The 11,671-nt window shown below is 37.4% G+C and overlaps 1 long non-coding RNA gene across 1 annotated transcript; it reads right to left on the reverse strand.

Moving 5' to 3' along the window:
• Window positions 1-3,232: 3,232 nt before the first annotated feature.
• LOC110676110 lies at window positions 3,233-4,291 on the reverse strand. Its single transcript, XR_002500077.1, has 2 exons — window positions 4,040-4,291; window positions 3,233-3,966 (listed from the first exon to the last, which is right to left on the reverse strand). It is a non-coding gene; the product is annotated as an uncharacterized LOC110676110 (long non-coding RNA).
• Between the last annotated feature and the right edge of the window lie 7,380 nt (window positions 4,292-11,671).

The raw sequence follows: 11,671 nt of genomic DNA on the forward strand, positions 1-11,671 counted from the left end.
TTTTCCGTAGTAATTTATTTAGCGGATAAGCAATCTCTGCGAAATCCTGGATGAATCGTCTGTAATAGTTACAGAATGCAACGAATCGACGAACTTCATCTGCATTCTTTGGTATGGGATAATTTTGTATCGCAGAAAACTTTGTCTTATCCGGTTGGATTCCTTTTTCATAAATGTGATGCCCGAGGTATGTAACGTCGGATGCAAAGAAAACACATTTTGAAGGATTTAGTTTCAGGTTGTAATAACGTAGCTTTGCGAAAACGTATTCCAGATTTTTAAGATGATGAGTGATGGAACAACCCATGAGGATAATATCATCAATGTAAAGAAATGCGCACTCTGGGGGTAGTCCGCTGAGTGCTATTGTCATCATCCTCTGGAAGCTGTTGGGTGATACGTTCAATCCGAATGGTAGTCGGTTGAACTCGTAATGTTCATCTGGACTGGAGAAGGCTGTATATCTTTTTGAATTTTTGTCGAGCTCTATCTGGTAAAACCCGGACATTAAATCCAAAGTAGTGAAGTATTTTGCTAGTCCAATGTGGTCTAAAATTTCATGAATGCGCGGAAGAGGAAACTTGTCCGCGGTTATTTGCTTATTTAGCTGACGAAAATCAACGACTAGTCGCCATTTCTTTTCATCATTATTTAATTTTTTAGGTACCAGAAGAATAGGCGAATTAAACGGTGAGATTGATGGTTGAATAATTTTATCTTGAAGCATCTTGTTTACTTGTGTTCTTATTTCTTGCCTGTGAGCTTCTGGTAATCTGTAATTTTTTCTATAAACTGGATTCCTTTTCTCCAAGTGAATTGTTTGTTTATAAAAATTATTCGCTGTTAGCGTATCATCTTTCAATGCAAAGATGTCATTATACTTTGCACATAAATATTTCAGTTTATGTTTGATTACAGGTAAAGAATTTTTAAGATTGAGTTCGTTCAATACCTGTTTAACTCTATCCTGTTTGCTATTTACAGTTTTTTCCAGGGTTTGAGTGGAAAAGTCTTTTAATGGTAATATGTTTGGATTAAAATTATTGAGAATTATCTCTGCATTATTATTGACATTTACAAATTTTACATATTGCGCGTCTGGACTAACTATGGTGTTAGCACAGAAGACTCCAGGTTTAATTTGCTTAGACAGAATAACACTGTCCTGTTGTATGGTAAGTAAATTTATTCTTTTGATAACTTGACACCTAGGAGGAATAACTAAATTACCTTTATATTTATCTTCTATTGGTAGTTCAAATCGCTTTCTACCTATTTCAAATGTAAGGAGCCAGGTTTTCAAACATATATTGCATTCGTACTTGGCTAGAAAGTATCCCATCTGTTTGGATTGGAAATTGCTTTGTTACAACTTGAAATTTATGTGGTATTAAAGTGTTATCAATTATTATGTTAGTGTACCAATGGTTTCAATTCTTCCATCGGTCACCCCGTTAATGGTACATTTCTGTTTAATGTATATTTTTTGGAATTCTTTCAATAAATTTTCTTTAATTATGGACACATCCGCTCCTGTATCAACGATTAAATTGACAGGTTTTTCACACATATCTACTTTCAGCTGAACAAAATTAGTGTAATTTAAATTGCAATTAAATACGTTTACTCCCTGTTTGGAAATGTTGTCTCCCCGTTGATTCGTAGTGCCTCGGTTTGGGGATCTTCCGAAGGCCCTCTGCCGTTTTCCGATATGTATACATTTCGCTGAGGGTAATTTGAATTTCTACCCCTACTTCCTCGAAATTGATTATTTCCAAAACGTTGTATATTATTAAAATTTCCTCTTCTTTCGTGGTTTCCCCGATTATACGTATTATCACGTTGACTGCGGTTTCCCCGTTGATATTGGTTGTTTCGGCAGTTATGGTAATTAGACTGTTGAAATCTTGGTTAGTTATGCTTGTTATGATCTGTAGCGAACTGCACATTGACTTCATTTGACATCTGAGGCGATTCTTCGAGCGCTTTATTGATTGGCTCTGAAATATTGGTATATTGTCCAGCTTTGACGATTATGGAAGTTTTTTCGTCTTTCAATCCGGCTGTCATGTGCTTGACGCCTTCTTTGGTGGCCATTGTCTGAGCAACCTGTGCTGGAATTTGTTTCGAAATATACGCCGCTTCAAGTTGCATGGTCAATTTTTCGATTTCTTCGGTATACTCGGTTATATTTGTTCTTTGTTTGCAATTCGCAAGTTTTGCTATGATTGCTTCTGGGGGTACTGGAGCTGACACATTTTTTAATGTAGCTATTATGTTATCGAAAGTGGCAGGAGCTTGAGGAAAAGCATGTCTTGCTCGGCCTTCAAGTTTTGTTAGAATAATGTTTATGACTGTCGGCAATTGATTATCTGATGCGATTTGTTTGACGACACCAAGTGCGTCCAAAAAATTCTGCAGTTTATTAGGTGAACCATCATACGTTGGCAAAAGTGATGATACCGGTTTAACTGTTTCTATTAGAGCTGCCATTCTTGTGGATTAAGTTAATCGATAACTAATAATAATAAGTTTTCCCAAATTTGTCAATGTTAATTCAGGTTTATCACTCAAATTTTCTAATTTTTGGTCAATGGTAAGAAGTAGTTTCCCAGTTAATAACCTCTCTGTTCTCCTAATACGATCAAAAGTTTCAATGGCGATTGTGTTTTTCAAAATTACTAATGTATCTGCTATGTTTTTTCTTAGGGTTTGGATTTCCGAAATTTTATTTAAGATTGTACTTTTCCGATATCTTCGATTTGGCGCTTTTCTAAAATTAGTTCGAATTGTTCTTAATTGATTCAAATTATTTTCTATGATGTCCATCGGTGAACGTACATATTAAGCTTCTATATACTGCATTTTTGTGTGTGTGTGTGTGTGTGTATTTTATTATTTGATTCTACTTTATTACCTGCAGTTTGCGGAACGTCGTTTTCCGTCCGTAGCGTCGTCCTGAGCACTGCTGCGTAGCGTACTGGTCATTCGTCCCATTTAATCCCGCCTGTCGTGTAAGTACGGCAGTGGTCTCTCCTGCTGTTGCTTTTCAATTTTTTCGCACATTCACGTGCTTTGCACTTTTTTCCCATAGTCACAATGTCAGTCGTGTGTTACCGTTTTCGTCGACTAACGGTTTCGTTTGTGACATGTATTTGTTCTGATTTTCTGGACTAAAATTGGGTTTGTTGCGAAATTGTTCTTCGCGGATTAGTGTTTGTTTACGTAAGCGCTTCGGCTTTATTCATTGTTTTCCTACTCACGTAACGTTTCACTATACCCACAAGTGTTATAGCTAATTGAGTAGCCACTATTGCAAGGATGACCCATAGTATGAATGCATGATTTTTCAACTTCTCTGCATGCTCATTTTGATTATTAATAATCGTCACTTCAGCGTCACTCTGGTGGTTCATTTGTGTCTTGGATTCTTCGCTACCCATGTTTGTAATAATGTTAAGACACTTTCTACTCAGTTTTCGTTGTACACTTTTACGCCAATCTTCACAAAACACTTAATTATTTTCTCAAATTAATAAGCGTTCAGGAACATTTTCCTAGTTTGTTAGAATAGCGTACTTCGCTACATACATGTTCATAAGTTCATCTCTGATCACAGTTATCAGGTAAATTAGCACAATCACTGCTGCTAACTTAATCACCAGCACAGTTTTCATTTCACTTTTTCGGTTCCGTCCTGGTTCCATACTATCACTGGTCGCCAAATAACGACCGCTGCTGAGGGTTTCATTCGGATAGAAAAACCGGCGATCACTTCGAGTTGATGTTCTGAACTGTTCGTTTATTTTCGCTTACTAAATAACTTATAGACTATCGTACCCTTTTGCATTGGTACGCGGAAGCTTATTCCTAGTGTTGACCCAAACTCAAGCCACCAACGATGTTTCCAAAATAGTTAATGTAAACCAGATGGCGGAAGGCAAAATGTTGACTGTTGTTCATAAGCTGTTGTGCACATGTAGCAAAAAAAAAGAATGTAAACGAGGAAGATTCGAGGCGACCTTGTTTTATGTCCTACTGAGAATGGAATGAAAGTGTTTAGTGGCACTGCCTTAAGGGCAGGCTCAAACTTCCGAATCGAGTTAGGCTGGGAGAGCTGTCATCAGAATGACTGCTCCGTTTGAATCTTTAAACTCAACTAACTATATTATACTTTTTCTATTCACAGAGTTTGTATTTGTGTTTAGCTTCGTGTTTATCTTCGTGGTGCCGGGTGCACCAGTGCTCCGTCGTGATGGGGGATCGGATGACCCCGCCGCTCAAACACCCAGGTTCCTCCTCCGGGTTTCGGTTTCTAGCGACTTGATTCGTCGCGCGTTGTGCCGCCACTTCCAGATAATGACGGCCGCCACCAGGACGGCGATAAATGCTCCGTCCATCGAATATGATACCACATCGTGTGCGGTAATGCTGTTTTCGATGGTTTCTTCGTTTCCAAACGGCCACATTGTTGCAGCTTATTCGTTGACACTGGGTGGCATAACTCTTGGAGCTACGGTTTTATCGGACCTCCGAGTCCTCTTCGCTGCATCGCAAGTAGCACATTTAGTGCTGACTCGTCAATCTTGGTGCCACGAGGTTCTTGTTGTGGTGAACCTCGTGGACTTTTGCCGTTTTGAAATGTCGGCAGTTCCCATAGTCTGGGTATTTTTCATTGGAACTTGCATGATAGCAATTCTTGTTGCTGGGAGTGTGCAACATTGTTGCAGTTGAGGGTTAGGGTTCACTCAACCGACTCCAGAAAGCAATAAATTTAAGAATGCATTCTCTCATGGTTGAATTTGAAAATGTTAAGTCGAAATATGAAATATGAGTGTAAGGATGCTACATCCCTATCATTTGATGTTCCCGGTGCTATAACGAAATTTATTTTTTGTTGCACCGAATTAATCTATGCGGGGAGTCCTTCAATGTCTCCGTCGTATCCGGGAAACAAATGTTATAATGTCCGGAATACGTGTAACATCGAAATTTGTTGAAGGTCACTGAGCAGTATTGAGAACTTAACTGTATTTTCAGCAGTACTTTTTCTGTTAAGTCCTCACACATTTGTCTCGTTCTTCTAGTAGTCATGCAATTATATAAAATCACACAAATTCGCATTGTTTTTCACTGAATTGCTTAGAAAAATAATATAAAATTAGGAACTTTCTTTTTAAATTTTTCTCGATATTCCCTCGATTGATTTCTTGTTTGTGTTCTTGGGTTAGGATTCCAACTTCCGTTGCAATTTGGGACATTCTGGGGTCTATGGACTTCTGAAGAATCAAAAGTTGTTTTCATTTTGAACTTTCTTTTTTTTCTACTGGCTGCGTTAGCTTGATTTTGAGCATACTGGTTCGTGTTAATGAGGATATGGGCTCGTGTGAGCCGTCTATTCATGCGTTTCATCAGCATGGATTCGTATGATACCATCACTGCTTTCGCACAGAGTTTTAGACTTGGGGTTAGAACGACTTTTGCTTTGAGATCTGTCAAAATTTCTGTGTATTCTTCGTAGAAATCTTCGACAGATCGTTTTTTTTTGCTTGACATAAGGGATTTTCCTGATTATTGTAGCAAGATCCCGTTTGTCGCCAAAACGGTCGGTAAGTTGGTCCTTAATGTTATCTCACTTACATTCAGTTTGATTGTAGCAAGATTTCATTAGCTTCACCGGTAATTTTGCGGCGAATAAAGGATGTTCAGATTTTAATCTGGTTATCTTTTTCGGTTACTGGGACTTGTGCTTTCGCACCCTCCAGTTTTTGCTCGACAAAGCTCTTTCGGGCTAACATCATGCCCAGGTATTATTTCAATAATATCTGGAATGCGAGCAACATGAAATGAGACACGTATGGACTATTTGTCGGTGAAGCTAAACTCAGTCCAGCATTTGCATTTTGGAGATCATCTATTTGAATCCTTTGCTCGAGGAGCCCCTCTAATTCATACATCTATTGGATGATATCTTGGTTCTGGTTTTCACTCATGATTGACTGACGTTTAATGTTTTGTCGATGTTCCCTCGACTGATGCCGGTTCTGCCGATATCCCCCCGACTGGTCCTGCTGTGGTTGATTCCGCCTGGGTGGTTCCACGTAAGCTCAAACGTCCTGCTCCTCCTGCTGGGTAAGTCCACATATCGCCGATGTTCCCTCGTCGATGCCTTGCAGGGTTCCGATGTCCTCTCGATGCACTGTCCAGCTGGAACTACACAACACTCGCGGGTACGGAAGGTTTCAAAGAACGCGTAATCCGTTACTGCGAATGCGCCAGCCTCAAAAAAAAATCCTGTGATTCAACTTCGGTTCTGGAGTTTCTCAGAATGCTTGCTGATGTAGCTTTCAGCTCGTTCAAAATGTCTATTTCTAGTAATGGATTATTCCTCATAGGCTCCAGGGAAGTTATGTCCAAGATCAAAGATGCTAATTCTCTTACATCTTTGCTAAGACATCTCACCTCGTCAGTAATATTTGTTGTCATTGACTGTACAGCCGTTGATATGCTTGATTTAGACGACTCAAGCGCAACATCAAACAGCGCAGTTATGTGATTTTTAACAGCATATACGTTGCCAGCAAAACTGCTGCTTTTTGCCGTCGCCAGCTGATTTTTTACATCGGTCACTAGAACTTTAAAGTATATGCGGTGATATCACATTGAAAACACGTCCGTTTTTGTTCTTGGTTCAAATCAATCTGTCTTGTATCTTTCTTTTTGATTTACATCAAACCTTAACTCTACACTCAAGCTTAAGTCTACACAAACTTAAATTCTATGGGAGGAGCTTGGACTTATTTTGTGAAGACGATAGCCAATCGTCATGAAGCAGGCTGTTTGTTCAACATGTGTCTTTTACTGCACGGGTGGTATTTTCTGTTTGTTCAACATTGAATGTGGGTCAGGCAAGTGTCAACTGCCTAGTCCCAAATTCAATGTTATGATATGGTCGAAATAACATGTTCATGAAAACATGTGTATGCAATAAATTTTGAATGAGGTCTGTTGTGAAATCTGAGTATGCACTAATGAATGTTGGCAATCAAGTGCCTTAATGTAAATTATGACTCGAGCAGTGAAATGGTATATGAATGATATTATTTGGGATGCTACACCTTCCCCCTTTAAAAGAATGATGCAACGAAGTGAAATCGTTCTAAAGAGTTTATCCAAACACCTCCACAATTGGAATAAAACTAATTTGAATTTATATCTAACCTTGAAATTTGGTTCATGTCTAACTCGGTGGAACTTTAAATATTATTTATATAATGCTAATGTATTTGGATTTCAAGTATCACAATTAATATAAAAATCAAAATAAAATTAAACTATTAGTCTATTCAAATGTACTTCTGTAATTTTTGTTGTTATTGGATCTTGTATTTTGCAGTTTGGTTCAGAAACTTCAACTACTGTATAAGGACCTGTATATATTTCATCTAGTTTTTTCCTGTTTTCATTGGTCAAATACACTGAATCTCCAACATGAACTTGGATCGAATTGCTTTTTGCTTCATATTGATCTTTTCGTAAAATTTTGTGCTTGATGAGGTTTTCTTTTGCTATTTCGTTTGTTCTTTGAATTTTGTATTTTAGTTCGTAGTAATATTCATTCAGATTATAAACGGGTTCAATTTCTTTTTCGTATATTTCATGTGGCAAGTTTGATTTCCGTCCAAATACTAACTCGTAGGGTGTGAATCCATGGTCAGTATGTGGAGTTGTATTGTATGAATAACTATAAAATTTCATCCACTCATCCCAGTCATTCTTTTGATCATTAATGAACGATCTCAGATACTCATTCAAGCATCTGTGATTTCTCTCTAATGATCCGATTGTCTGGGGATGGTAGGCAGTTGCAAATGATTGTCTTATACCTAAAAGTTTACATATACGATCAAGTACATCGTTCTTATACTCTGTACCTTGATCTGATCTTAACTCAATAAATGAACCATATATAAGAATGAAGTTTTCTACTAAGGCTTTAGCTATAATTTGAGCTTCCTTAGTTTTAATGGGAATTAAAATTATATATTTAGTAAGGTCACATTGTATGCTTATGGCATATCTGTTTCCTTGTATGCTAATTGGTAAAGGTCCTACCGTATCTATCGATATTATTTCAAAAGGTGAGGATGGCGTTGTAGTTACAACCATTTTCTCCTTAGTATGTTTAATTATCTTGTTCTTTTTACACGATTCGCAGGCCTTCACAAATCGAGAAATTGAACTTTTCATGTCCCTCCAGGTGTATTGTTCACGGAGTTTGAGGTACAAGCGATGTTGTCCTATGTGTCCTCCTGTTGGTGTATCGTGGTAGTTTCGCAGTATTGTCTGGATTTCTTGTAAATCATCGATGAATCTTGGTGGTTGGTAAATTATGATTTGTAAATTTTTCAACGTATTATTCACTATCGTCTTGAACGAATTCAAAGAGACATTTTGGAATATATCGTCATTAATAGAAAGCGCTATTTGATTTACATTTAAAACTTTTGCATTTTTTTCGATTATTGGAAGTACAAATTCGAATATCTGACTTCCATTTTCATTATCTTGCCGTAGATGCGCTATAAATTGCTCTTCTTTTTTTTTTTAGGATAAATCTCCAAATTTTATTTTTGATGTGCACATGGAGTTTCCATAATTTGTTCGTCTCAGATGGGTTCTCAGTAATGTAAGTCAAAAGGTGATCAATCTTTTGGCTACGCACTGGTGTATTTTGAACTTGTTTGCTTTTGTCATTTTGGCGTTGTTTATTTCGAGTCATTGATCTAGTGTTAACTACTAGAACATTGCCTCTTTTCAAATCATCCGAAGTCATTACAATACGTGATAATGCATCCGCACCAGTATTATTTTTACCTTTGATATACTCAATCGTAAAATCAAACTCTTCAAGGTCAATACGCATTTGAGTCAACTTAGAACTGGGATCTTTCATTCCGAATAAATATACAAGTGGTCTATGGTCCGTTCGTACTGTGAATTTATGACCATACAGATAAGCTCTAAAATATTTTATTGCCCAATGTATGGCTGTCAATTCTTTAAGTATGACCGGTTTATTCTTTTCGCCTTGTGTGAAAGTTTTGCTCGCAAATGCTATAGGCAAGTCGTTGTTTTCAAATCTTTGGGACAAGACTGCTCCGCATCCAACATCAGAAGCGTCTGTCGTGAGAATAAATTCTTTCAAAAAATCTGGGTATTGGAGAATAGTTGGTGACATTAAATATTCTCTTAATTTTTGAAATGCTGTTTCGCATTCCGAAGTCCACTGAAATTGCGTGTTCTTTTTCAAAAGTTGATTCAAAGGATGTGCCACAGTGGCAAAATTTGGCACAAATTTCCGATAATAATTGCAAAAAAGCTACGAACCTTCGTACCTCGTCTGCATTATTGGGTTTTGGATAATTTTTTATTGCATCGAATTTTGAACTGTCGGGTAAAATTCCATGATCAGTTATATGATGTCCTAAATATGTCACCTCAGTACGGAAAAATTTACACTTTTGGACATTAAGCTTAAGATTATAATGCCTTAAACGCTCAAAAACCTTTACTAAATTTGTTAAATGATGGTTTACAGAACAACCGATGACTACAATGTCATCGATGTATACAAAAGCGCACTCAGGGGCCAATCCAGCCATAGCTATTGTCATCATACGCTGAAAACTATTTGGGCTGATATTCAGTCCAAATGGCAGTCGCATAAAATGATAATGTCCAGTCTGAGTGGAAAAAGCAGTGTACCTTCTCGAGTCTCTTTCTAAAGGAATTTGGTGAAATCCCGACATTAAATCTAATGTTGAGAAATACTTTGCTCTACCAAGTTGATCTAAAATTGAATCAATTCTTGGTAACGGAAATTTATCAGCCATGACCTTCTTGTTTAGTTGTCTAAAATCGACAACTAACCGCCATTTTTTTTCTCCATTATTAGACTTTTTTGGAACTAAAAGTATCGGCGAATTGTATGGGGATACCGATGGCTCAATAATTTTTTCATTAAGCATCTTTTTTATTTGAGATTGAATTTCGACATTTTGAGAGTGAATTGATTTATAGTTGGGAATGTACGTAGGAACAGTATCATTCAAAACTATATTTTGTGAATAGAAATTATTGGTTGTTACTTTTTCGTTGGGTAAACAAAATATATCTGCATAATCGGTTATTAATTTGGTGAACTCTCTTCTTGAATATTCTGGCAGTTTACTTACATTTAACTCTTTTAAAATTTCTTGAACTCTTTCTGCGGAATTATTTTTATTTCTAGAAAATTGCATAATACAATAATCTTTCAGAGGTTCTAATTTAGGTTTAAATGTTGAATTAGATATATAAACAGGGTCATTACTTGTGTTTATAAACTTTACATAGGGCATTTCTGGTGAAATGATTGTACAGTTAACTCTCCCTTACTCGATATTCCGTATCTCGATATCGAGTTAGAGAACCATAGTAAAAGTTGTTTGTCATGGCTAACTCGATGGTCCCTTGGATCACAGTTGCACTGGTTTTGTGTTCTGTAACTCGATACCTCCCTAACTCGATGGTCCCTTCAATATCGAGTAAGGGAGAGTTGACTGTATTTCCACAAAAAATTCCTGGTTGAATTTCTTCTGAAAGCACAACCATGTCTTCGCAAATGGGCAAATTAGATAATTTTCGAATAACTTCGCTTCTGTTTGGCAAAATAAACCCATTATTAACGTTATCCTCGATTGGAATAGATATTTGTACATCTCCCAAATTGAAGTTGAGTAACCATGTTTCGTAATCGATTATGCATTTATTCTTCGTCAAAAAATCCCTTCCTAAAATTCCATCTGTTGCTATCGGAAAATTGCTTGGTACCAAATGGAAAGTATGTCGAATGGTTAAACCATGATCAAAATATAGGTCAGTTACCGTAGTTGCTAGCGTATGTACAGCTCCGTCAGTAATACCCGTTAATCGAGTTTTTACTGCTGTGTCAATAATTTGCGTTGGTTCAATTACATCCATTTTAAAAAGTGATACGTCAGCTCCACAGTCAATGATAAAGCTGCATTTACGATTTGCCATGAGCGCACCAGCTGTTATGAAATTTGATGCGTTCAAATTTATGTTAAGGACGGTCGTTTGCATTTCGTTCGGAATGACTTCTACATGCGCTGGCCTAAAAAATGTTGTTGTATTTGACTAGGCTGCGACTGTTGGTTGGATTGCACGACGCCGACGTGAGCACACGTTGGCGATGCCTGATTTGCTGTATTGTTGTGTACTACGTTTCCACTTTGAGGTTGCTCGTTTGCGCAGTACACTCGACTGTTACCGTTTTGATGTCCATAATTTTGATGACGATTTTGACCATAGCCTCTGCCGCGATAATTGCCATTACCGCGATTACCACGTTGGTAAAAATCGCGATTTACTGGTCGTCTTTCGTTGAAATTTCGGTTTCGGAAGCGATCGAAAGATCGGTTCCGGTTTGTATGATTTTCATATTCCCTGCGCGAGGAATATTGTTTAAAGTTCCTCGGCGCATTATCAAATCTGCGATTGGTTTGGTTCCCTGCCTGCAGAATTTGCGATGTTGTGGTCGAGGTATTTTCGTTCTCAATCAAGATGTTGCATGCATCCTTCAGGGTATCAAATTTACCTATTTTCA

Source organism: Aedes aegypti, chromosome 2 (assembly GCF_002204515.2).
Source record: "Aedes aegypti strain LVP_AGWG chromosome 2, AaegL5.0 Primary Assembly, whole genome shotgun sequence".
Lineage (NCBI taxonomy): Eukaryota > Metazoa > Arthropoda > Insecta > Diptera > Culicidae > Aedes > Aedes aegypti.